Raw genomic sequence first — 24,169 nt, forward strand, 5'->3', positions numbered from 1 at the left:
AGGGGGCTCACCCACTTCCTCTGGCCCAGGGCCCCACAAACCCATAATCTGCCTCAGTCTATACATTCTCTAGACTAGCAGCCACCAAAAATAGGTCTGCAAGGCAGCACTGTGTGGATGGGATGGGGAGCACGTAGCTGTTCACCTGAGCACCTAATTCTGAACCCTGCTGATAACTATTAGTCACGTACACAGAACCTTATCAGCTGATATGTTTGAATAAATCTAAAATCAGAGCCAAATTCTAGTCTCAGGTACAGCTGCATAACCACATGGACTTTGATGGGGTTGCACAGGTGTAGCCAAGAACCCAGTTTGGCCCTTTATATGTAAAAGAAAAGAAATACTACCCATGGCTGTTACAAGCTCATTTCATGTTCCTCTCAAAACAGCAAGCACCAATTAAATGATTCACCACTATCACCTCCCTATCTTTATATCTGACCCTGCTGTCCACGTATTATTACATAAACTACAGATGCGATACAGACTTTAGCAATCCATCCTCCCCTCCCTTCAAGATTTCTAAACAACCTTTTGATACATTGAGCGAAGCATACATACCACACAAGGGCTTGTGCACATGTCCATTCCCTCTGATGAAATGTTTTGGCTCTCTCCAGCAACTGGTGTTGTAACAAATATTAGAAAAGACCTGCTTTTTAATGGTACTCGCAACTGGATGCTGAGAATCTGAGGGGTCTGCACTCAGATGGAGAGAAATGCACTGGCTCTTGGCAGGGTAGCTTTCCTAGTGGGGCTGCTGTGGGGATATTGAATACTGACCTGGTGCCTGGGACACACAAGCAGTGAGCAGTGTCCTAGTATATAGGTTTGAACATGAGCAGAAGTATGAGGAAGAGCCTGTTCCAAAATTTAACCTACACCCCGGTGACAAGAACAGCAGTCACAAACATGTTCAACTCACTCCACTGAACCCATATTTCACACACTTCATGTACTTGCCCTAGCAGTTATTTTTCTTTCCAAACGCTACGCCTGCAACCAGCCAGCCCAATGAAACTATGTCAGAAATTCAAAGAGCAAGTAATAAGCTCCAAGTTCCTTTACTCCGTTCACTGTACGCTGAACAGACTTTGACAGGTGCTTTGCATTCCTGTATGACTTTTTGCCTACTGGGGGCTGCCTCCAGGTTATCTTTAAAAATTATTGGCAACTCTTGTACTAGAGGTTCCAAACTGCAGGGCAAAATCCAAATGAGTATTTGACCTTTCTGACCCCTGACATACCTGCCTTTTGTTGGAGGGGTCTGTTTATTTCAAGAGATGCTTTGCAGATAACTCTGTCTTTGAGGCAGGCACACTGCTGGCAGTGTAAATAGGCAGCTTTGAGCAGGCTAAAGCACAATAGTAAAGTGGGGGATTTCTGAAGGGACAGTCCTAACACAAAACCTGTGCTTCCCATTGTGTCTCCCCTACTTCACAGGTACATTTTCAAAGCTCACCTGGAAGAAGGAAAGAATAAGGAAGCTATTTGTGAGAGACTTATGTAAACTTCCTTAAAAGCCTTGGAGTTTACAGATGGCTGAGGACACAGGAAAGCACCCATCCATTGGCATTGTATCACCTGATTAGAGGCTTTGTTTTACCTTGGTCAGTAGGGAAGAGCAGCCTTTTTACCTTTAATTATCAGATACACCTGATGGACCAACACAGCAGCAGCCAACAAAAGGAGGTTTCATCACCCCCAAAAGGAGGTCTTGCATGATTCCAGATTCCTATCTGATTTGCCCTGAGGTGACTTCAATAGAACATCAGTCATCTTTAGAAAAATAAGATGACCCCCTGCCATCACCACCCCCACCCCTGTTAGCTAAACAAACATATTGCTAGATTTTTCATTGTAGAGTGGCAGTTTATCAAATATAATTCTCCCAGTTAACCCTTTATGAAATAGCAACAGCTCATATTCTGAAGTCCCTAGTTTTTACAAAGTCCTTACACTCAGGCAAAATTCCCATTGACTTGGGAGTTGGCTCAAGCTGTAACACATAGCACTTGTATTGCACTTAGAGTTAGACCTCAATGCACTTTACATAAATTGGGATAACGATGCTTACCCACTTACAAGGTGGGAAAATTGAGGTGGAGACATGCTGAGAGTCCTGCACAGCTACAGTAATGCAGGATGGTATGCCTAACTTGTCAGACAGTAATGGTTCCCACTGACATACTGACTAGTTGTTTGTATTTAAGGATAATCCGATTTTGCAGAGTGATAATACAAATGCATTCTGAACATAGTTAGCAAGAACAAAATGCCTAAGCACTGTAGAACTACTGTTAGTCTTCACTGGCTTTCAGCAAAACTTTTAAAACAATGTCACTCAGATGGTTTCCTTTCTCAATGATTTCATTCACTGATCAGATAGCTATACAAAATAGGAACATTCAGTTCGCTAGTAACAATTCCATAACGGTTTTGGAAAAAGAACAAAAAAAAAGCCGGGTTGTTTATCCCAAATGAATTAACCATCCCTTCTAATAACCCTCCCAGCCCAACCTATCCTTCTAAAGGCAACAATCTTCAGTGCTAGTGCCAGCTAAGTAGATTGCAATCACTATTCTGGATTCTGACCCAGTTCATGGAAGTGACAGATTGTGTTAGCTCATTCTGCTTCTGGTAAAAACGAAACATTATCTTGAAGCCCTGCCCTTTGTCAACACTGCACTCCTGTCTCCAAATCTGTGTAATAGGTTTATTAATTATGTCCCCACATAATTCTTCTAGCACAGTTATCACTCCATTGTGCCACACTAATGTTAGAACACCAGAAAGAGCTGCTGCTCTTGGTGACTGTTAGAATGGAAAAGAAGACAGTGTGTAAACTTTAAAATGGAATTTGGACAGAGACCAATGCTGGAAAATTTCAGAGATGAAAATTTTGGAAAGTTATGAGCAACTGAAATGGGGATTAGAATGAAAACTGTTCGGCAAACTTAGAAAGGAAGTTATGTATAGTGAAGGTTGCACACTAATTGCATTTAAAGCTAAACTTGATACACACCTAAACTTGAAAACATTGATGCTGTTGATAGATTTGAGAATTTGAAAAATAAGTGAAATCTATTTTACTTAACCTAGTCGATACTTAATATTTACTGCAAGCCCATTATTTCAGGAATATCTGAATAAAGAAGCAGCTCTGCCAGGAATGAAACAAGGACAGGTGATCAGAGAAAGCCACATTTTTCCCTTTGTTGTTTTGGTGCGACTGAAGGAACAAATGCTTTAGCAGTCTGGCTCACAGGTAGAATCCCAGTGAATAAAGACAGGAAGTTATTAATATGTGAAAATATATGTCAAGAACTAAAGAGGATCTATTCCACCCAATGTATCACTGAAGTGGAATCTCTCCCCACCCAACGAATCAGCCTGTAGCCAGAGCAGCAGAGTCTCTTCACTGTCAAAGCTGCCAGTAATGGCTGCACCCCTGATGCTGAGGAGAACAGCTGCCAGATAAGGAAGCCACTTAAGAGGTACTGGGTAAGCCTTGGGCTGAAAGATACTGGACCAGAGGGTGAGAAGTGGAAGGATGGAAAGATCCGTATGGGTGCCGGGGGGGGAGAAACAGAACCGAATTGATGTGGGAGTATACTGAAAGGATGGAAATTTGGGGGTGGTAAGATGGATATTTTCTTCAGGAAATGTGATCACCTCTGATCTGAGGGAGTAGTCTATTAAAATTTTGGTGGCACATCACTGCACTCCAGAGCTGGCTGGCTGGGGTTGCTATATAGTCACTCCATGCCCACAGACCGGTATCTCCGCACAGATTATTCATTTGTTCATTTTTGGTTGGCTTCTACTGCCATCCTTGTTTTCTCTCTCAATTTTAGTGCAATGAATAAGAATGTACAGTGCATTTAGGGAAGCAGGGCCTCATTGAAGTTAATAGGAGGTTTGCTACTGAGTACAATGGGAGCAGCACTGGGTTCAAGGTCAACACATAAGCCATAGTCACCATTCAGACAATGGCTTTCATGTAACAAGACTTTCCATTATGACTATGTAGGGTTTGGTTGGATTGTTTTGAGGTACAGAACGTGCTTTCTATTTACAAGCTGGCCCTTTTAGAAGCAAGGGATTCCCTAGCAGGAAATGGTGGCACCTCAAACATTGGCCTTAACCCTACAGTTGGAGACACATGGGCACAAGGAGTCACCTTTATCGATTCTATTGTAGGAGTAAAGAAAAGATAGAGCCAGTGGCTCAACTCCTGCAAGGCTAGATTTTAATATTAAGTCAGTGGAATTAGTGCATGCTCAGTGTAACAATACTGGAATCTGGGCCAGAGTTATAGAGCACCTGGTTAAGTTTGGGGAGAGCAAGATTCTTTCTTTCTAACCAGACCTCTGCAGTATGTTTTCCCCTCACCCTTCTTTCCCCCTCTTTTTTAAAGAGAATTTAGCATATTTTGATTGGGCCGAGGGAGGGTCCCAACTCAATGACTCCGGTGTGTTTCTGATGCCTAAACCAGTTCTGTATATTTCAACCTGAATTCACGGTACCACTTATCAAATTTGCCAACCCCAGAATGATTAATATGAAGGGGAGAAAGAAGTGAAGCTTGCAGCTTGAAAGTAGGAAAAGAAAAATGCCACTCAGATTACACACAGGGGAAAATAAATCCCCCCATATTTATCACAGAGGAGAACTGGAAGAAAATCAAATGTCAGCCTTTTAACTGGCATATCTCCAGCAGGGACTATCTGGGTCCCACTCTCAGTTATTCCCATTAAAAAAATAAAGTTATCAGAAATGTTTATTCAGCAGTGAATAAAATGCACCAATCAGATGGGCCTTATCTGATAGCTAGGTAATGACTGACTACTGACTATCAAATCTAGTAGCAGAAAAACAGTTCTCATGTATCTTAAAAGGCTGTGGTAATGTGTCCTTACCTACAAAACTCTGATTAAATAATCAGGGGGTAAAAACAGATAAGGAAAGAGAAGTCACGCAACTTAGCAATAATAGGAACACACAGCAAGTCTCATAATGAGGAAGAGAAACCAATATAGAAAGCCAGATCATTTCAGCATCCACCTACAAATGCAATTCAGGGCCAGCTCTTCTGAATTGTTGCCTGCTGAAATTCCTCCCAGCAGTTGAATATACTCCTGCATGTTAAGCATGGGCCCCTCATGCTACCATTCCAGCCAATGGCACCAAGATGTGCATATCACTACAGCAGTGGTTCTCAAACTATTGTACTGGTGATCCCTTTCACACAGCAAGCTTTTGAGAGTGATCCCCCCTGATAAATTAACAACACACTTGTTTATATATTTAACACCATTACAAATGCTGGAGGCAAAGTCGGGTTTGGGGTGGAGGCTGACAACTTGTGACCCCACCCCCATGTAATAACCTCACAACCTCTTGAGGGGTCCTGCCCCCAGTTTGAGAACCCCTGCGCTACAGTAACTATAGGGGACGGGGTCCTATGACGTGGGTGGGTCCCAGAGCCAGGATCCAGCCCAAGCCTGAACAAAAACACTGAAATTCTACCACCCCACAGCTCAAGCCTGAGTCAGTGGACATGGGCCAGTCATGGATGTTCAATTGCAATGTAGACATACACCCCTAGTGATCTCACGCTTCTAAACCGTGTCCTTTCTCTGCACCATCTCCTGACAGTTATCCCCAATTATAGTGTCATGTCTAAAATTAGATGGTTGGAAGCAAGGACCATACCTGGCTATTTGTACTGTAAAGAGCCAAGAAGTATTTGGCTACTGTTAAAATCATACATAATTAGAACTGGGTGAAGTTTTTCCATTGAAAGTTTCCTCTTTTGACTCAAAGTGGCTTTTCAGTGAAACAGAAATTTTAGTGAAAAAACTTCCATCTTCACCTAGTTTCTGCATTTTTACTGGAAACAAAGAAGGATTGAGTTTCAGCAACCAAAAAACAAAACATTTTTAGTTTGTGTTTCAGATTTTCAACCATAACCTGAAAAATGTCAAAGAAAATTTTTGGACCAAAAAGACATGTTTTTTCTTGAAAATTCACAGGGAATAAATCATGTCCCCAACTAGCTCTATAAGTAACACTATATTAATGCCAATAGAGTATTAACCCAGATACATTTTAAGGCCTTATGTTCCACTACTCAAAAATAACCTGTGTAAGTTTGTATTATCAGTGTTTCCTCTAGATAATCCCTTGTAAGAAGGTGGTGAGGAAATCTCTCTTCTTTCCAAGAAGCAGGAAGTTCAAGACCCCCAAACTTGGAGGATCTTCAAGAGTGCATGGCTTGGAGGGTGGGGGGGATGTGACAGGACCAGGTAGGATTTCTAGAAGTCTCTGGAAGCTCTGCTCCTTCACACTTGATCCCACACTGGACTAACCGACTCCATGCATTTCCATAACCACCTGAATTCCTGGGGAGTGGTTTGGCAGTGTGGGCAAGCTCACCTAACCCCATCCACCCATTCTTGCAGCATGCACAGAGGGGCTTTAGTGTGAGTAGGGGAAAAGAGCATCTGATTTTAGGGATGTCCCTACTATCTAGGTGCATGTCTGTGTGTGGCGGGGTGACGCCTAACCGGCGTGGCACCTCCTGCTGGTTGTCTCGGGAATTAGCTCTTCACCAGCTCCAGAGCGCTCTCTGCAGGCCAGTATCTCGTCTGCCGCTGGCCCCCGTGTCCCTCCCAGACCCCAGTGCCTTTTACCCAGGGTTCTGCCCACTGCAGCAACCCACAATCTGGGTCTCCCCACCTAGGGGAACCCCCAACCCCCTGTCCCCACCTCACCTCAGTTCTTGGCTACTGCCAGTCACCATCTAGCCCCCACTCACTGTGGCAGACTGCAGTATAATTGCAACTCATCACTGGCAAGGGGGGTTTGGACTTGCTGCCTCTGCCTACCCTTGGGCTGCCCCTCTGCAACCCCAGTACCCTTCTTGGCCTTTAACAAGGCCTGCAGCCTGGGTGGTTTCCAGGACGGAGCTCCCCAGCCCCGTTTCACTTTAAGTACCCTGCTCATCTCCCAGCAGCCAGGCCCATCCCTCTCCACAACCAGAGACTGTGTCTTCCTTCTCGCCCACTGCCCTCTTATAAGGGCCAGATGGGTCCTAAATACACAGGCTACAGCTGTGGCTGTTTTCCCCAAACAGACCATCTTTTTTCTTCTCGGTCCTCTTCCCGGGCTGTTTTAAGCCCTTCAAGGCATGACCATGCCTTGCCCCTACATTTTTGTTATATATTGCTATTTTCCACATCTGGACAGTCAGGATGCCACATGACTCCTTATTCCAACTAAGAAAACTGCAAATAGGGCTAGGCAAAGCCACATGCAACTCAAGCATGGTTGGTTGAGTATCTACTGTCCTACTAGAAAGCAACAATGAAACCAAGAAGGTGGTAGGTAAGGATGGTCCAGTGGCTTGGGTGCTAGCCTGGAACTTGAGACACTTACAGTATGGCTACACTTACGGTTTGCAGCGCTGGTCATCCAGCTGTGCAGGGCCAGCGCTGGTGTGTGGCCACACTCACAGCTACCAGCGCTGGTGTGTGGCCACATTTGCAGCATTTGCAGCGCTGTTGGGAGTGATGCATTATGGGCAGCTATCCCAGCATTCAAGTGGGCGCAACGTGCTTTTCAAAAGAGGGGGGTGGAGTGGGGTCTAGTGTGACAGGGAGCGGGGGGAGAGAGAGAGGGGATTTTTGGAGCCAACACTGTGTGTTTAGCTTCCTGCCTTGAAAAATCAGAACATGTTTCCGACCCCTTAGTCTTAACTCTTAATTGCAAACAGCCTGCAGCCAACACGACTCCCCGCTGTTTCATTCGCTCCCTGCCTGCCTCTCATTTGATTGTTTACAGCCAGGTACAGATGATCACAGCAAACAGGAGCTCTGTTTGTTTTTTTAGATAAGCAGCAGCGGCAACGGAGCTCCGCGCGGAGCTCGTTCATAACAAAACAAAGAGAGGCTGCATAACAAAACAAAGAGAGTAATTTATAAAAGCATTCTGGGATACATCCTTATACCCTGGAGGCCAATCACAGCGCTGGTGTGTGGCCACACTTGATGACCAGCGCTGCAGCACCAGCGCTGGAATCCTTATTCCCCATGCTGAGTGAGGTGTACGGCCAGCGCTGCAGCCAGGGAGTTGCAGCGCTGGAAGTGCCCTGCAGGTGTGGCCACTTACTAATTGCAGCACTGGTGGAGGCTTTCCAGCGCTGCAACTAGCCAGTGTAGCCATACCCATCAGTTCTCTGCCCTGGAACAGACTTTCGGTGTGACCTTGGACAAGTCATTTAGTCTCTCTGTGCCTTAGTTCCCTTATGTAAAATGTTATACCTTATGGGGTGGTTGTGGGGATAAATACATTAAGAAATAGGAGGTGTTCAGATTTTTACAGTAATGGGGGCCATATAAGTACCTAAGATTATTCATCATGCCCCCATAATCAGAGAGCTGATTGGACAAGAACAGACCAAAATACCCAGGGCTAGATCCCTCTTTCAATATACCGGCAACGGAAGGAAGATACTCTCCACAGCACTTCTATTTATATAAAAACAGAAATGGGAAATCTATTTGGTTGTCTGACCTAACAATGTGTTTCATTCTTCATAGCACCTTGGTTTAACTCTGAGAAATACTTGGTGATTTTCTTTTCATTGTTTCAGAATGTTAACTAGATTACATAACACCAAAGATTTCAAGTAGTAATTTACCTACTCGGCATGCAAAATAAACTAAGTTGCTGGCAATTTTCAGCCTTAGTGTATCATAACTGATGAAGCACTCTGTAGAAATAGAGGGAGCACTCTTTATTTTTTTGCTAGTCATTAATCGTCACATCTTTTTTGAAACTCATAAGACCCACGTCAAGCCAGGAAAATAATGAATGCACAATTGACAAAACAAGTGAAAGACCTTAAAGACTACAGACTGAAATCTTTCAGATATTCTCATTCTACTCTCTCCCTGGACATGCAGATCTCTCAGTTAACATCAATAGAAATTCTGCACATGCCTGGAGTTTATGAATTTGCAAGCTTCTTAAACTTTCAGCCTCCAAAACCTACTGATCCCAAGGAAAAGGCACAAGACTGCTGAGTTTTGTTCTAAATGGAGCTTTTTCAAGTAAGCAGCTTCTTTCATAGATATGGGAAATTGCACTAATCAAGCCCAAATATATGGCTCACTGACCATGACAGAGTCTGATAGTTTAGGATGCAGTCTGCTGGCCAGTCACAGAGAGAAGAGGGTGCTTTTAAAAGTTGTAGATGTATGAGTTTCTAGAAGTAAGGTGTCTAGAAGGACCATGAGTCTGTGGACCTTCTTGGTGAACTGGAGGACAAAAATCCTCAGTGAAGGACAATGCTATGGATGTAGAGAGTTCTCCTCCTCCTCGCCAATATAATGAGTGTCTTGCTCAGTTCTATGAAAACACTAAGCTCTGGAAGAAAGAGGCAAGACACGATAGAGAGTCTAGACAAAAACTAGAGAAGAGAGGTAATCAAAAAGATGCAAAGGAAACCTTTCAGTGAGGAAAGTTACTAGAAAAAGAAAGCTAATATTAAAAAAAAATTAAAAAGCACTTTGCTCCACATTTATCAACTACTCTTCCTCTTGAATAGGTTTCAGTAGATCTTGTTCTTTCATGTAAACATTCTAAGCACTCATTTATTTTGCCACCAGAGACTTATAGGCACCCTAAAGATTATTTACATACTTTGTAAAAACATTCACAGTGACAGAAAAGTGAAAGCAGAAGTCATTGGATTATTCAAGGCAACCATGTAGTTCCCTTAAGGGTTTAATCTTTCCTCTTATGCACTAGGCAGAATTTATGTTGTATTAAAAATATAAACAATGCTGAAATGACTATTTTTCCCCATAGTTTTTGTCATCTCCACACTAATATTTAGAAAAACATCAACCTCTTCTTACATCTGACTCAAAGAAAGCAGCACTCTCCAATTGTTTACAGGAAATAGGGGAGGGTAAAGCCCCTATCTGCTTATGTGAATGGAGAGGAGACTGCCCTCAGGGAACATGGTTGGAAAGCTGAAGAAGAGGGAAGGTACAGGATCTTTGGGGTAAAAACAGACATGTAAAACAAAAATGCAGCCAACAACATACATGTCTGTGTCAAGAGAATCTCGAGAACCAGGCTTCTCCAAACAGATGTAAATGACTTGTGTGGCAATTCATATAGCCTAGTCTCTCGGTGACTCATGTGTGTCTCAGGGTGTGGAATAAGCTTTTAATTTTTGTTATTAAAGATCAATTATTTCCACCCCACAGGTATTAGTAATTAGACTGTTGCCATTCAGTCCAGCAGCAAGATTCTCATAAATATATTCTGAGTCAGGTTAAACAAAGTGCAGGAAAACATTTTTTTAAAGTTTGTTTCCCTTTCTACCTTTTCAAGTGACTAAGGAGAAAAGAACCCTTGATATCATTACAACTGTACATTGCACGAATATACATTTCCATTGTAAATGATAGTCATTGTACATAAATGCATCCAAAATACCACTGTTATATAACATCCCACCAAGGCAAGTAAGGAATGACCTGTAAGTAAAATATGAAACAACTTGCCCTATCAAGCAACTTTACAACAATTTATAGCGTCTTGCAGACTCCCATTTAGTCAACCACAAATGACTCACCAGGTCAGATGACTGACAGCTGAATCAGTAAAGTCTCCAAAATGAACATTTAAATACAAAACACTGAAGGGAGTTAAAGAGGTTTTCATGGTTTTGTAACAATAGGATTGCCAAGGCTTTGAGAAAGAAATTCACAACAGTTAACATTCTTCTTGTTTCATGGGAAGGGTAGTTTCTGGAAGTGCATCATGGTCTCTGTACTGATTCAAATGTAAAAATTTCTAGGCAAGAGATTCAGATCTGAACTACACAAAAGAGCGGACATCAGGCATGTTTCTGGGTATGCAGACATAACCTCTCTCTCCTTGGATTTACTGATCTGTCATTAGGGCACATTTTTAACTTGGGTTAAAATGGGTCAACTATAGCTAAATAGTGAAATACAAGTTTGTGCCCTCTCCCAATGACTTCATCAATAACCCTACCAAAAATATACTGTGGTTTATGGAAGAGTTTTTTTTTCTCTTCTGGCTGGCTCAGTGTACTGAAAATTTATTGCAGACACTGAATTCTGTGTGTTCCTTCATATTCCACAGATCTACATTTACAGTATGTTCTGTGATATACTAAGTGTTGTGTCCCTATTTTGTAAACTATACTGATGACAAAGAAAAAAATTAATCATATATGTTCTTTTAACAATGTAGGTGATCAATGCATACTGCATTATAGGATATGAGCCTCAGCTAGAAGATGCACTCAGTAGCACTTTCTAACACATATGACATATTGTCTGTTAAAGATGCCATGAAGTATATTGTCATGAATGCAGAAAACAGTAATGGCCCTAGATTGTTATTAAAAAAGATGAGTAGTTTGTAGTGGATACCAAATGCCCTCAAGAAAAGAAGTCTGGTAAAACTTTTTAGATTCTTTACAGGAGATAATACTGTGAAGACTTCTCTTTGTGGGTGGATTCTCGGACATTAGTATTTCCTGTTTCCAGGTGGATTTTTGGAACTTAACATGCACTCAGAGAGAATAAAATACTTTTCCAATGCCAAGACTTAAGGCCTAATTCTATTCCAAATAGAAAGAGAAAGATTCCCTTTGGCCTGAATGGGAGTTGAATAGCCCTTAGTGATTGGAGCTACAGTGACCTTCAGCTTCAAACTTAAATACATGAATTCCATCAGGCTTACAAACTTGCTGCTGTACTCTCTCATTAGGAATTTTCCTGACCGGCCCAAGCCTCACATTTCAGACCTGGATTTCAAACATTCAAAATTCAATTGTGTTTAGATCCAGAAGTTTGGCTTGGCTTGTTACCAAAATGGTCACCTGCCACTGGAGCCAACATGTTTTTAGATTCCAAGCTACTCTCCCTTTCCCGAAAATTCCTTTTCTTTATTAGGATAATCAGGATTAAGTTTATAGTTGAGAGTATTGATTATTTTTGTGTGTTTAAAAAGTTCCTCATGGACCAAGAGATATAACATTAAGATGGTTGATCTGCAATCAACTGAAAAAATACATTCCCTGAAAACAAATTACAAAAGCAACCTCATTATTTCTTATATGGATCATTAAAATAACATGTTGACATTGATTGAAGTCAATGTCACTGACAGCCCATTATTCCCTTTCCTTATCAGCCTTGCTATTTAGCCACAAAAACACCACTCCTGTGAATTACAACATTAGATTATACCGTTAATTTATATCTGTGTAAGGGCTGAATGTTTACAGGAGGGAGAATGGAAGACAGGATCTGTGCGTGACCCTAGACGAGTCACTTAAACATCTGTGTATCTGTTTCGCTATCCCTATAAAATGTCTAGTTAACCAAAATGTGAGCTGGGGGTATTAATGTTTGTAAAGCAGTTTGAGATCCTCTGAATGAAGGGGCCCCGCACATACACACACACACACACAATATGTTTACACTACGTGTTGGGGGTGTAATCCCCATCTCCAGGAGACATACACTTCATTTTTAGCAGCAAGGGCAGGTAACTGTAGCAGCGCAAGTGGCAGGATGGGCTAGTCACCCTCCCAGTGCTTATTTAGTGTCTCAGACTGGCGCATTCTCAGGGCTGCTAACCAGGGGCGGCTCTAGGAATTTGGCCGCCCCAAGCACGGCAGCACGCCGCAGGGGGCACGCTGCCGGTCGCCGGTCCGCGGTTCCGGGGGACCTCTTGCAGTCATGCCTGCGGGAGGTCCACCTGAGCCGCGGGACCACCGGACCCTCCGCAGTCATGCCTGCGGGAGGTCCACCGGAGCCGCGGGACCAACGCACCCTCCGCAGTCATGCCTACGGGAGGTCCGCTGGTCCCGCGGCTCCGGTGGACCTCCCACAGGCATGACTGCTGCCCTCCCGGCAAAATGCCACCCCACGCGTGCGCTTGGCGTGCTGGGGTCTGGAGCCGGCCCTGCTGCTAACCCCTCCCACCACTGCAGCTACACTCTGGTTTTACCACACTAGCTAACTCAGCGCTAGTGCAGGTACATCTCCATGAGCTGGGAATTACTGCCCAGCTTGAGTGCAACCCAAAATGTTATAGATGTGTAACGTCTCTGTTTTTACCTCCAAGTACCATGCAAGGAGTTAAAATGTGAAATTCACATTGTTATAGTAAGCAAGGGCTACCCATCTAAATCCCTACATTCACTGCACAGAAAAGTACCCATTTGAACTTCTACTGTAGCTGCATCTCCATTTAAGAGCATACAGCCATTCCAGAGCTGTGCTGAGTATCTGACTGTTCCAGGGTACAAATTGCGGAGAGTCCTGGAAAGAACCGATTTCTCCAGCATAAAAACATGGACAGCTTGCCTTGTGCTTCATGTTGCCATTCATCAAAAAGAAAAATATTTTCATTTGCTGCCTGATTAAGACTGATTCCAAGCAACAGATAATTTTAAAATCCTCATAACAATATTGAGACCATTATTAATGCTAATAAAATAATTCTAGATCAGTCCTGGAGGTGAAAGGAGCTGTTGGGGCCTGCTTAGAATATCAGTGATCTTAAGGATTATGTCACTGAATTTGTCATGCACACAGCAATGTTTTGAGTTGTGGTGCCCACAGGAGCCCTGTAGCCCATCTGGTCTGCACAGCCCTGCATCACTTCCCCTGCAGTCAGCCATGTAACATTTATATGGCCACCTCATTGTTCTCTCTTCCCTACAGCAGAATGGCAATTGGAGCAGTGGAGAATGATGGAAGAGGCGGCAACCTAAAAGACCATGGCCCAGATCCTCAAAGGCATTTAGGCACCTACATCCTCAAATCAATGGAAGTTAGGTGCCTAAATACCTTTGTAAATAAACTGGTCGGGATTAGGCCCAAGGATTGGGACTGTTGTGTAGGCACTGCAAAAAAGCTATACTGAGATGGGGACAGGGCCAGCTCCAGGCACCAGCGGAGGAAGCATGTGCCTGGAACGGCACATGCTAAGGGGTGGCATTCCGTCCATTCTTGGGGCGGCACAGTCTGGGCAGACTTTTTTGGGGGCGGCAAAAATGGTAGAGCCGGCCCTGGATGGGGAACTGGTAGGACAAGAAGGAATTAGAGTCAAGGCAGAGCAAATAGCATGTTTTTGTGCTTGTTGTTACTAGGGTGACCAGACAACAAATGTGAAAAATTGGGACAGGAGGTGGGGGGTAATCGGAGCCTATATAAGAAAGAGACCCAAAAATCAGGACTGTGCCTATAAAATGAGGACATCTGGTCACCCTAGTTGTTACGATTGCTTAAAAACACTTCTGCTTCGTAAGAGCCCGTTATGGTGCTACAGTTCTTTGTTAGAGTACAGAACCCCAATAATGGGACAGACTGGCTTCAGGGGCTGGGCTCTGCACAGCAGCATTCCTTGCTGCCCAGACACACCCTGAACACTCCCTAACCCTGTACATAGGGATTTTGCCTGGCAGAAGAAGGGCAATGCTCCTTGCAGGTCATTCAGGGAGTGGCAGTCATCAGAGCCTTACAAATTCTGCTCTCATTAGCATCATTATGTACCCTACTGGCATCATTATGTAGGTATAACTGAGGCGGGTTGTGGTCCTAAGGCTCTTCCCCCTTTAGAATTCAGCCTCTTTGCCCTAATCTTACAGAGTCTGTAAAATATGCTCAGGGGCATCTTAAATCTGGACAGTCTCCTTTTGGGACTGAGGCTGAGTGAATAATTTGTGACAATAGAGTAGATATTTTGCCCCTTTTTCTGAATTGTCCACCAGCAGGTTGTGATTTTCTCAAATGTATTACCTATTCAGAATACAATTTCTGACAGTAGCTCTTGGTCTGAAGCTTGTCTCTGAGCAGTTCATTGTGAATAGCGGATATTTGAAATTTGAGTTCTGTTGATTAGTTAGGTAGGCCATGATTAGTTAGGTAGGCCAGGTCACCGCTAAGTGAAGTCTTTGGGTATGCCTGTACTGCAATTAGGGGTGGGATTGCAGCACATGTAGCTAAACCACAGCTAGTTCACTTAGGTCTAATTTGACTAAAAAACAGTGTGGCTCTGCATTTTAATTTAATTTTAAATAAAGCTTCCTAAACATTTTAAAAACCTTATTTACTTTACATACAACAATAGTTTAGTTATATATTATAGACTTATAGAAAGAGACCTTCTAAAAACATTCAAATGTATTACTGGCACGCAAAACCTTAAATTAGAGTGAATAAATGAAAACTCGGCACACCACTTCTGAAAGGTTGCCGACCCTTGGTATAAATCATTGGCACTACACCAGTTCATGCTATCTGATGATCTGTTCCCCAATGTATAGGTAGGCTTGGAAGGATTCCGTTGGTGTCAGTAAATGTCAATATCTTCCAATCCACACAAACAAAAAATATTTCCATCAATAACTAAAATTTACAGACACACGAAGTAAGAAAAGTGCTGCTTGAGAACTTAGAGTTTGACTTAAGTATATTTACTTTTTATATTTTGACACCTGATATTGACAGTTTGTTTCAATGGTTATAAAGATTTAACTTTTTGAATCTCAATGTCTACCATCATTAAACAGTTATTGTCTGAAACACCCCCCTATTGTCTGACTCTTCCTAAAATTTCCCACAACTGAACATTTAAATTGATTTAAAATCTAAATAAAATGCTTTAAAATAATCACTATCCATCAAAACTAAGAAAAAATAAAAACTGAATTATGCCAAGCCTCTCTATAGTTTGTGATCCAGTGACCATTGAAGTCAATGGGGAAAAAAATCTACAATGATACTAAGTATCAGAGGGGTAGCCGTGTTAGTCTGGATCTGTAAAAGCAACAAAGAATCCTGTGGCACCTTATAGACTAACAGACGTTTTGCAGCATGAGCTTTCGTGAGGGTGAATACCCACTTCTTCAGATGCAAGCTGAATCTGAAGAAGTGGGTATTCACCCACGAAAGCTCATGCTGCAAAACGTCTGTTAGTCTATAAGGTGCCACAGGATTCTTTGTTGCTTTTACAATGATACTGTATCAAGCCCTATTTTAAAATCTGTTGTGGGAAGTGTTGGATGAAAAGGAGAAGGGATGAAATGAAAGTAATGAGAACAACAATTTTTAAAAAAAAATTATTCTGTAGACTTCCTCTTCAAGAGAAAGCCATCCCAACTGGCTTTGAGTATAAACATTGTCATGTTCCCAAAAAGGATCAGGAGTGGCACACAGAGGTCAGAACTGAAGATTTGATTGGATCACCTGAGCTCCCTTATAGTCATGGCTGCACTAAAGAAAATCCTGCCAATGCCTCATTACCAGGGAAGTTTGGGGAAATAGTCTCATGGATATCTTTGAGCATAATGTCTAGAATGGGTTGAAAAATGGGAATTTTTTTCCTCCCATGTAAAGTTTTTTTTTATTATTTTTTTGAGGTTTTGGCACAAATTTAAAAACCAAAAAAAAAGCCAAATCTGAAATATTTGTATTTTGAAATGCTGCCACAGAACCTCCTAGGAGCCTCATGCTCCCATTCTCCTCTATGGGCTGGGCACCGAGGTGAATGATGTAAAAGATATTAATTTATCCAAAAAATACAATTGTTTTCAATAGAAAACACAGAATTTTTTCAGTCAGCCCTAATTATGTCATATCCCTGAATGCCTCTTATCCAAACCCATTAAAGGAATGATGGTAGCTGGAGAATTGTTCTTTTATAGTCCTAGGAGGAAGGGAGATATTTCTGTTAAGTCTGCTTGTTCCCGCCCCCCAAGTGCTAGCTTTTATCATATTAGAGTGGAAGTGTTGTCATGGCTTTCTAAGACTGCATGATCATAATTGTAACTTTAACATATTAAAGTATGTGTATATATTTAATGTAATTGATTAGTTTAACAATAAAGAAAAATGGACCTCAAATCTGTCCGCTGATTTCACTGAACATCTTCACATTTATATAATTAACAGCTTAGGCAGCTCTCTCTCTACAGGGAAACATCACTAAAAAAGTAAGTAACTACATCAGTAACATTGCTATTAAATATTTACATTTTCCCCATAATCACTCCGCAAATTGCAGTATGAAAGTTTTACTTTGTGCTAAACTGATTTTTCAATTGCTTTTAATTGTGGTACTTTAAAAATACTTTTGCAAATCAGGCTACAGATTGGTTCTTGATGAGGACTAGCCACCTAGAAAATTTTAGCTTAAAAGGCCATGTCTGCAGCTGTAAATCAGTACAGCTCTATCAATGAAGCTGTATCAGCTTACTCTGGGAGAAAATTTGTGAACAAAGAGTTAATAAAATTGTACAGCAGAAAACATATTCATTTTTACCTTCCATAATTGAAAATATACCTGAATGGATAAGTTTTCAAAAGAATATTTACCTCTGAACTCAGAGCAAGCATGGAAAAGTTATCCTCAATAGCAGGAATAGTCAGAAAAAAGTTACAAATGTGAAAAAAATTCATTATAATGAAAGCTTCAATATGACCTTAATGACTCTACAATAAAGGAAGGATTATTATTATTTCCTCTATTTAGTACAGATTTACTATGTGAAAAAGAAAGTGTTTTTTTTTTTTAAGAATCCTATTTCACTTTTGATGTGTAAAGTACTCAAACAAAATTAGGGTCATTTTAGTAATTTTTATGTTTCTATGATCTAATCTCATTTTAAAGTATTTACAGACTAAAACCTTACAAACGCATGTTATTTTTAATTATATTTTCCTTTTGAGAAGAAATTTATAATTTTTCTGTGATTAAAATAGGGATCATTCATTGTTTTTTTGAGAGCCCTTGTTCATTTATGTATTCAACAACATTCAAAGATAAATTCATGGAAGCACAATTACTTTACCTTGAAAGACTCGGCACCATACAATAGTTAACAATACATTAATCTGGTGAATAGATACGTACATTAAAAAGAAAGCACTTCTCTCAATGTGGCCAGGGGCAAACTTGACCCTAAGCAGAACAAGTGAAGAAGAACATTTAACAGCGTTCATAATGTTCACATGAGAGCAGAGTACTTCTGTGCTCTGCTACTGTGTATACAGGAGACAGACATTGAGATGTCTTGTTTTCTTACAATCATCCAATGGCTCAGATAGTATCCTAAAGATACAGTTAATGGAAGGCACAAGGCTAAGAGGGCAAGAAGACTGAAGAATTCCAGTCCCATCACTAATTGTACATTAAGATTATGTTTAGTGTTTCTTCTATTTAAAAATAAAATGCTTTCTACAGTCAAGATTAGTCAGAAAACAAGCTGGCTGAGACAGAACTCAATGGTTAAACCAGAAAAAATAAAGCAGTAGCAAGAAGAAAAGACCATTTTCAATATATTTGATTTTAAACTTTCAGTGTATTAATAGAGAATGATGTTTGATCATCAAGAATATGTTTTCCATGCTGTCTTGAGATAACACAATCACTGAGAAATCATGATACAACAATTCTCATAGTAACCTACACCTTCCAGGCATGTTGTTATCAGATGTAATGTATTTTTGGTTGGGTTTATTTAGAAGGCTGCTGAGCATTTCAAAGGGACAAAAGCACTTTCTGCCACACTTAACTGTCAATAATCACAATCAAAGGATCAATGATATTTAGTAACAAACTTTGAGACATGTAATCCTTTATCACTTTTCTAAGTCAGCTCATATCAGGCTTTTCTTCCCCTCCTAATTTTCAAAGAAGCTTTATAGGAAGCTACATGTTTTGCTTCAGTAGCAAATAGCATCCTTTACATTGATGCACGGAGACCTTTTGTGAATGGTTCAGCTCCTCCCCAGGCACACACACACAAAAAATCACCCACTGTCCCCAACCCCCACATATATTGAAGTACTATACCATCTGAAGGGTCCCAGATCCACAGGTAGTAGTGGTATGGGGAGAAGGACTGCACACCATTTCCACTACCAATTTTGTAGGGAACAGGTGGGAAAATTATTAATACTGCATAGTATCTAGTAGTCAAGACTTCCTTGCAGAGCTCCTCTGCACCGTGCAATCCTCATCTAAGGATGGGGGTGGGGGAAGGTTTCAGGGGCAGCTGCATCCGTGGAGACAAAGAAAAGAAACCACACTGGAGGACTCTCTCATTTGGTGGTGGATATAGAGGCATTTATGGATTAATGTTGTGACTGCTACTGAGATGTGCTTGCTGCTTTACCTTAGATCTCCTTATACTAATTTTGACTCCCTTGTACATACTTATGTCCACTCTTCCAATGCATAAAGAGATCTAATTTTGTGTAACTGACAAGCAGAGAAACCAAAAGATGGAAATGAGAAGAGTGGGGGGCTGCTTTCCCGTGGATACCTTTCTCTGCCTCCTGAGCATATGAGGTTATGTCTACACTGAAGGAAGAAAAAAACAAAGGCGGGGGTGGAGGGAGATGTTCTTAACTTGGTTAGCTAACATGCGTTAACAAACTCGGGTTAAAATAGTAATGAAGATGGGGCAACACAAGATTTTTTTATTTAGGTTAGCAGCACAAATTCAACACAAGGCTCCTCTTCCTTGAGCTGCTAACCCAAGTTGCCACACCTTCACGGCTACTTTAATCCAAGTTAAGAACACTTTTTTTTTTAAAGTGTAGACATGCCCTAAATTACACCAACCTAGATTTCTCTGTACATAAGTAGAGTGTGGGTAAGTTCTCTTGTGTGTGCAGTTATATCACATTACACATCACCTAAAAATACAACCCTAATTCTCTAAGAACCTGTATGTAGAGCAGGGGGTCGTCAACCTGTGGCATGCGAGCCGATTTTGCCTGGCACACGGCTGCTGACCAGCATCCTGCCAGCCTGGGGTTCCATTCACTCAGCCAGCAGGAGGCTGAGCGGGGCTGGGGGCCAGGACCCCAGACCAGTGGCAGATGCATTCCCTGGCTCCCCGCTCACCGTGCTCGGGTTCTGCAGCTCCCAAGAGCGTGAGCCACCGGGGCGCGGGACCCTGAGCCTGCTGCAGGAGGGACAGCGGTGGTGGCTCACACTCCCCAGAGCTGCAGAGCCCGAGCGTAGTGAGGGAGGAGCCGAGGAGCACACGGGACTGCCGCCTGCATGCATCTGCTGCAGGAGTCCCCCAGGGGGGCACCGGGCCGCAGCCTGGGCAGGCGTGCCCCCCCAGCTCCCCCCTCACCGCACTTGGGTTCTGCGGCTCCTGGAAGTGTGAGCCACCGCCACTGCCCCTCCCGCTGCCTCAGCACTCTGCAAGGGAGGGGCTTCACATGGAGCCAGCATCTGACCGGCATGAGCATGGTAAGGGGAGTCCTGGGGGGCAGTCAGGGAGCAGGGGGAGGGTTGGATGGGTTGGGAGTTCTGGGGGTCCTGTCAGGGGGCGGGGAGTGGTTGGATGGGGTGTGGGAGTCCCGGGGGTCTGTCTGGGGGCAGGGGTGTGGATAAGGGTTGGGGCAGTCAGGGGACAGGTAGGGTCCTAGGGGGGCAGTTAGGGGACAAGGAGCAGGGAGGCTTAGGTAGGGGGTGGGGTTCTGGGGGGCAGTTAGGGGCAGAGGTTCCAGGAGGGGGCAGTCAGGGGACAAGGAGCAGGGGGGGTTGGGGGTTCTGATGGGCACATTTGGGGTGAGAAGTGGGAGGGAGTGGATGGGGGCTAGGGCAGGGCTCCCCTCTTTTTTGATTATTGAAATATGGTAACCCTAGGCGAGGGAGGAGCCGGGGGGCACATTGGGGCTGGTGCCCGCATACATCCACTGCAGCCTGCAGGTGCCCCCGGAGGGGCGCCAGGCCGCAGCCTGGGCAGGAGGGCACAGCTGCTCCCCGCTAGTGGTGCCGCTGCCTTTGCAGAGCTGCTGCCTCCCTGCACTGCGCCGGCTCCTCCATGGCTGGGGCTCACTGCTGCCACAAGCGGGATGCGTTGGCTCTCCGGTGCCTCTGGAAGGCGGCTCCTCCCTGCTGAGCTGATGCAGCAGCCCAAAGCCAGTGAGTGGGCTTGGGGCAGGGACCACCTGGGTGGGGTGGGCTGGGCTCGTGGGGGGGCTGTGCACCCTCCAGGGGAGTTCAGCAGGCAGGGAGGGGGGAACCTGGTCTGGGGAGCAGCCCTTGGGCACTGGCTCCTGGGGTCTATAAAGGCTCGTTAGGATTTGCCCCTCAATGAACTGATGTGCAGGGGGGCACAAGGTGGAAGTTTTGCCTAGGGCACAAAATATCCTTGCACCAGCCCTGCCCCCAGGGGTGCGTGCACTCCAGGATAAGAACCACTGCACTAAACTGATAAGATCTGCAGTTTAATTTAATTTTAAATGAAGCTTCTTAAACATTTAAAAAATGTGTTTACTTTACATACAACAATAGTTTATAGACTTAGAGAGACCTCCTAAAAACATTAAAATGTATTACTGGCACGCGAAACCTTAGATTAGAGTGAATAAATGAAGACTCGGCACACCGCTTCTGAAAGGTTGCCGACCCCTGATATAGAGACACTAGAGACTGCAGCCGGTAAGCCTGAGTAATTACATGAGTAATCTTTATTCATGTGCATAGTTCCACTGATGCAAAATGGACCACTCACAGGAGTCAAGTGTATTTCCATGAGGAACGATTACAAGAATGAGCTGTAGCACTGCATCTCTAAAATTTTGTTTCATCCTGCTGTAAAAACAGTTTCAGCTAATCAGAGGATGAGCTGATGCAGTCATACCATCAAGGCAATGAGTACAGCGGCAGGTCGTGCACTACCCATTGTTTGAATTCTTTTAGCTTGTTAGGTCATCTGAGAGTCTTTAGTTCACTCACTCAGTTCAGTTTTCTGCACTTCTCTTTGGGAGCTGGGCATGTTTCAGGGCAAACCCCCTCCCTCCTAACCACCACCACATTCTTAGACAAGCAGTCATCCTGAAGAGCAGTTCAAAACAAATAGAGTCTGACTGAGAAGTAGAAAATTGTAAACTGATTATGGGTCTGTCACCGAGACGGCCTCCATGCTGCCACACCTAGCCCCACACTTAAGGAGGTTTATTCTATTCCAACAAGGTTATACAAACCACCAGAACACAGTTTTAAGTCAGTACCTGGCTCCCAGGCTTCAGGGCCACCCCGCCCAAGGATCTGTGACACTCCAGCTCCTCATAGCTTCCTATCCTCAGCCAGCTCTGCTCTCCACCTGAGAGCAGCAGCTGCAGGGTTACTTCCCTGAGCCCTGCTTTGTCCCAAGGGCTCACCACACTCCTGTGTGACCTTTGCCACCCAAGGCTCAGCCTGCCACAAACCTTCCCCCAAGAGTTGCCTACTAGCAGCCCTTTATAGACCCAGGTGTAGCCCAGCCTGCTTTAATTAGCTGGATTGGGCTCACCTGCTCCAGTCCCAGGGCACTAGAGACCAGCTACCCTGTGACAAATATACATTTGCTGCTCAAGGGGCTTTGAAATTTATTTATTTTTCCCCTTTGGTCAACTGAATTGCAGTCCTGGTTTGCTGTGTGCTCTTGGGTCAATCACTTACTCTCCTTGTGCCTCAGGGGTAAATAATAACCTGCCTCAGGGGCAAATAATAACCTGCCTTTATAGAGTGCTTTGGGTTTTCAGATGAAATATGTCTAAATAAAGGCAAATACTGTTATTGACAATGATTGATGGATGATCATTGATTAGCATTTTGGCTCAGAGTTTTTTGTGCCCAATCAGCTCCTTCTGTGGTAAAAATCAAAAAAGGAGTCTGAAGAGGAGAAAATCTACAAGATTCTCCTCATGAGTTCTCTCCCTAATATCACAGTGAGAATTTGCCTCCCTGCAGAACAGGCTATAGGGCCAATCCACCAATCTTCAGAGCCCCCAAATTCTTCATGGATCATGGGGGGACAGTGAGAAGCCCAGAACAACTAAACAAAGGCCTTGTGCCTCCACACTCCTGTGTCACAAGCAGTCCCCCCCTCACACCCTGATAGGCTACACTACCAGGCTTCCCTAGCTAGCAGTACCCATTGAACCAGTGACAGGTTAGCCACTGGATCTGTGGGGCCCAGGCCCCGGGGCCCTGGCGCCCCAGGCAGGCAGGGAAAGAGCCCACACCCCAGCCCTGCTCCCAGGCAGCAGCACCAAGTGGGCAGGGTGGCGGCAGCGGGGGAAGCCTCCCACATCCCCGACACTGTTCCCCAGCAGCCACTCCAGGTGTGGCAGTGGGGGAAGTCCCCTCCCCCATCCCATATCTCTGACCCCACTCTCCGGTGGCTGGGTGGGTTGGGAATAGCTGCGGAGGAAGCCCCCAGCACCCCCGGACTCCTTTCCTGATGGGGGGCGGCAGGGGAAGAGCCCAGTGCCGCCTGACCCCAGCAGAAGCCAGGGGGCAGCAGGGGAAGCCTTCAGCACCCCCATCCCTGGTAGAACCTGGGGCCTCAGTGGAAGACCCCAGAACTCCTCGACCCCATCCCTGGAAGAAGCTGGGGGCAACAAGGAAAGCCCCAGAAATGGGACCCCCCCCTGCAACCCCAGGATGGGAGGAGCTCTCGCTACCTGCTGCGGTCTCCAGGCTGGGCCGCAGCAGGGGTACAGAGCTTCTCTGGTCTTAGAGCCGCAGTAGGGGAGTGGAATGAGGGGGACCCTGGGTGGAACGGGGTGGGCCCAGGGAAGGGGCTGAATGGGGTGGGGCCATAAGCAGGGTCACATGTGAAAGAGGCAGAACAGGGCAGGACCACAAGTGGAAGAGGTGGGGAGGGCCCCCTCTCCCACCCTTGCTCTGGTCCAGGGCCCCAGGAAACCTTAATCCACCTCTGCCTTAAACCCACCTTAAAGGCAGATCTCCAACTGAGGATGTAGGCCACAGACAAACAATACAGTGCCTGTATAACCGTGTTGTTTTTAAGCTCTGCAGGGTTGGGTGCGGGGTGCCAATATGCATCTGACCCTGATCCCTCCTCCCTGCACGGATCTCCAGACTCATACAGAGCCATCCATACAATCTAGAGGTAGGAAGGATGCTCCCATGAAACTGGTTGAACCCTCTCCCCAAGGAAAGAGGAAAATCCGTGCCCAGTAGGTACCCCTCCATGCTCAGATCCAGAGGGAGTGATCAAGACCTTAGTTGGAGATGAGTGAAAACAGGTCACTTAAAAGAAGAATGAAGCAAAATG

At 44.2% G+C, this 24,169-nt stretch overlaps 1 long non-coding RNA gene across 2 annotated transcripts in view; it reads right to left on the bottom strand.

Moving 5' to 3' along the window:
* Window positions 1-22,308, bottom strand: part of LOC123364779 — a 124,188-nt gene extending 101,880 nt beyond the window's left edge. For both annotated transcript variants that reach the window (XR_006577279.1, XR_006577278.1), the window contains exon 1: window positions 22,116-22,308. This is a non-coding gene — a long non-coding RNA (uncharacterized LOC123364779). The remainder of the gene's footprint in view (window positions 1-22,115) is intronic.
* Between the last annotated feature and the right edge of the window lie 1,861 nt (window positions 22,309-24,169).

Source organism: Mauremys mutica, chromosome 2 (assembly GCF_020497125.1).
Source record: "Mauremys mutica isolate MM-2020 ecotype Southern chromosome 2, ASM2049712v1, whole genome shotgun sequence".
Lineage (NCBI taxonomy): Eukaryota > Metazoa > Chordata > Testudines > Geoemydidae > Mauremys > Mauremys mutica.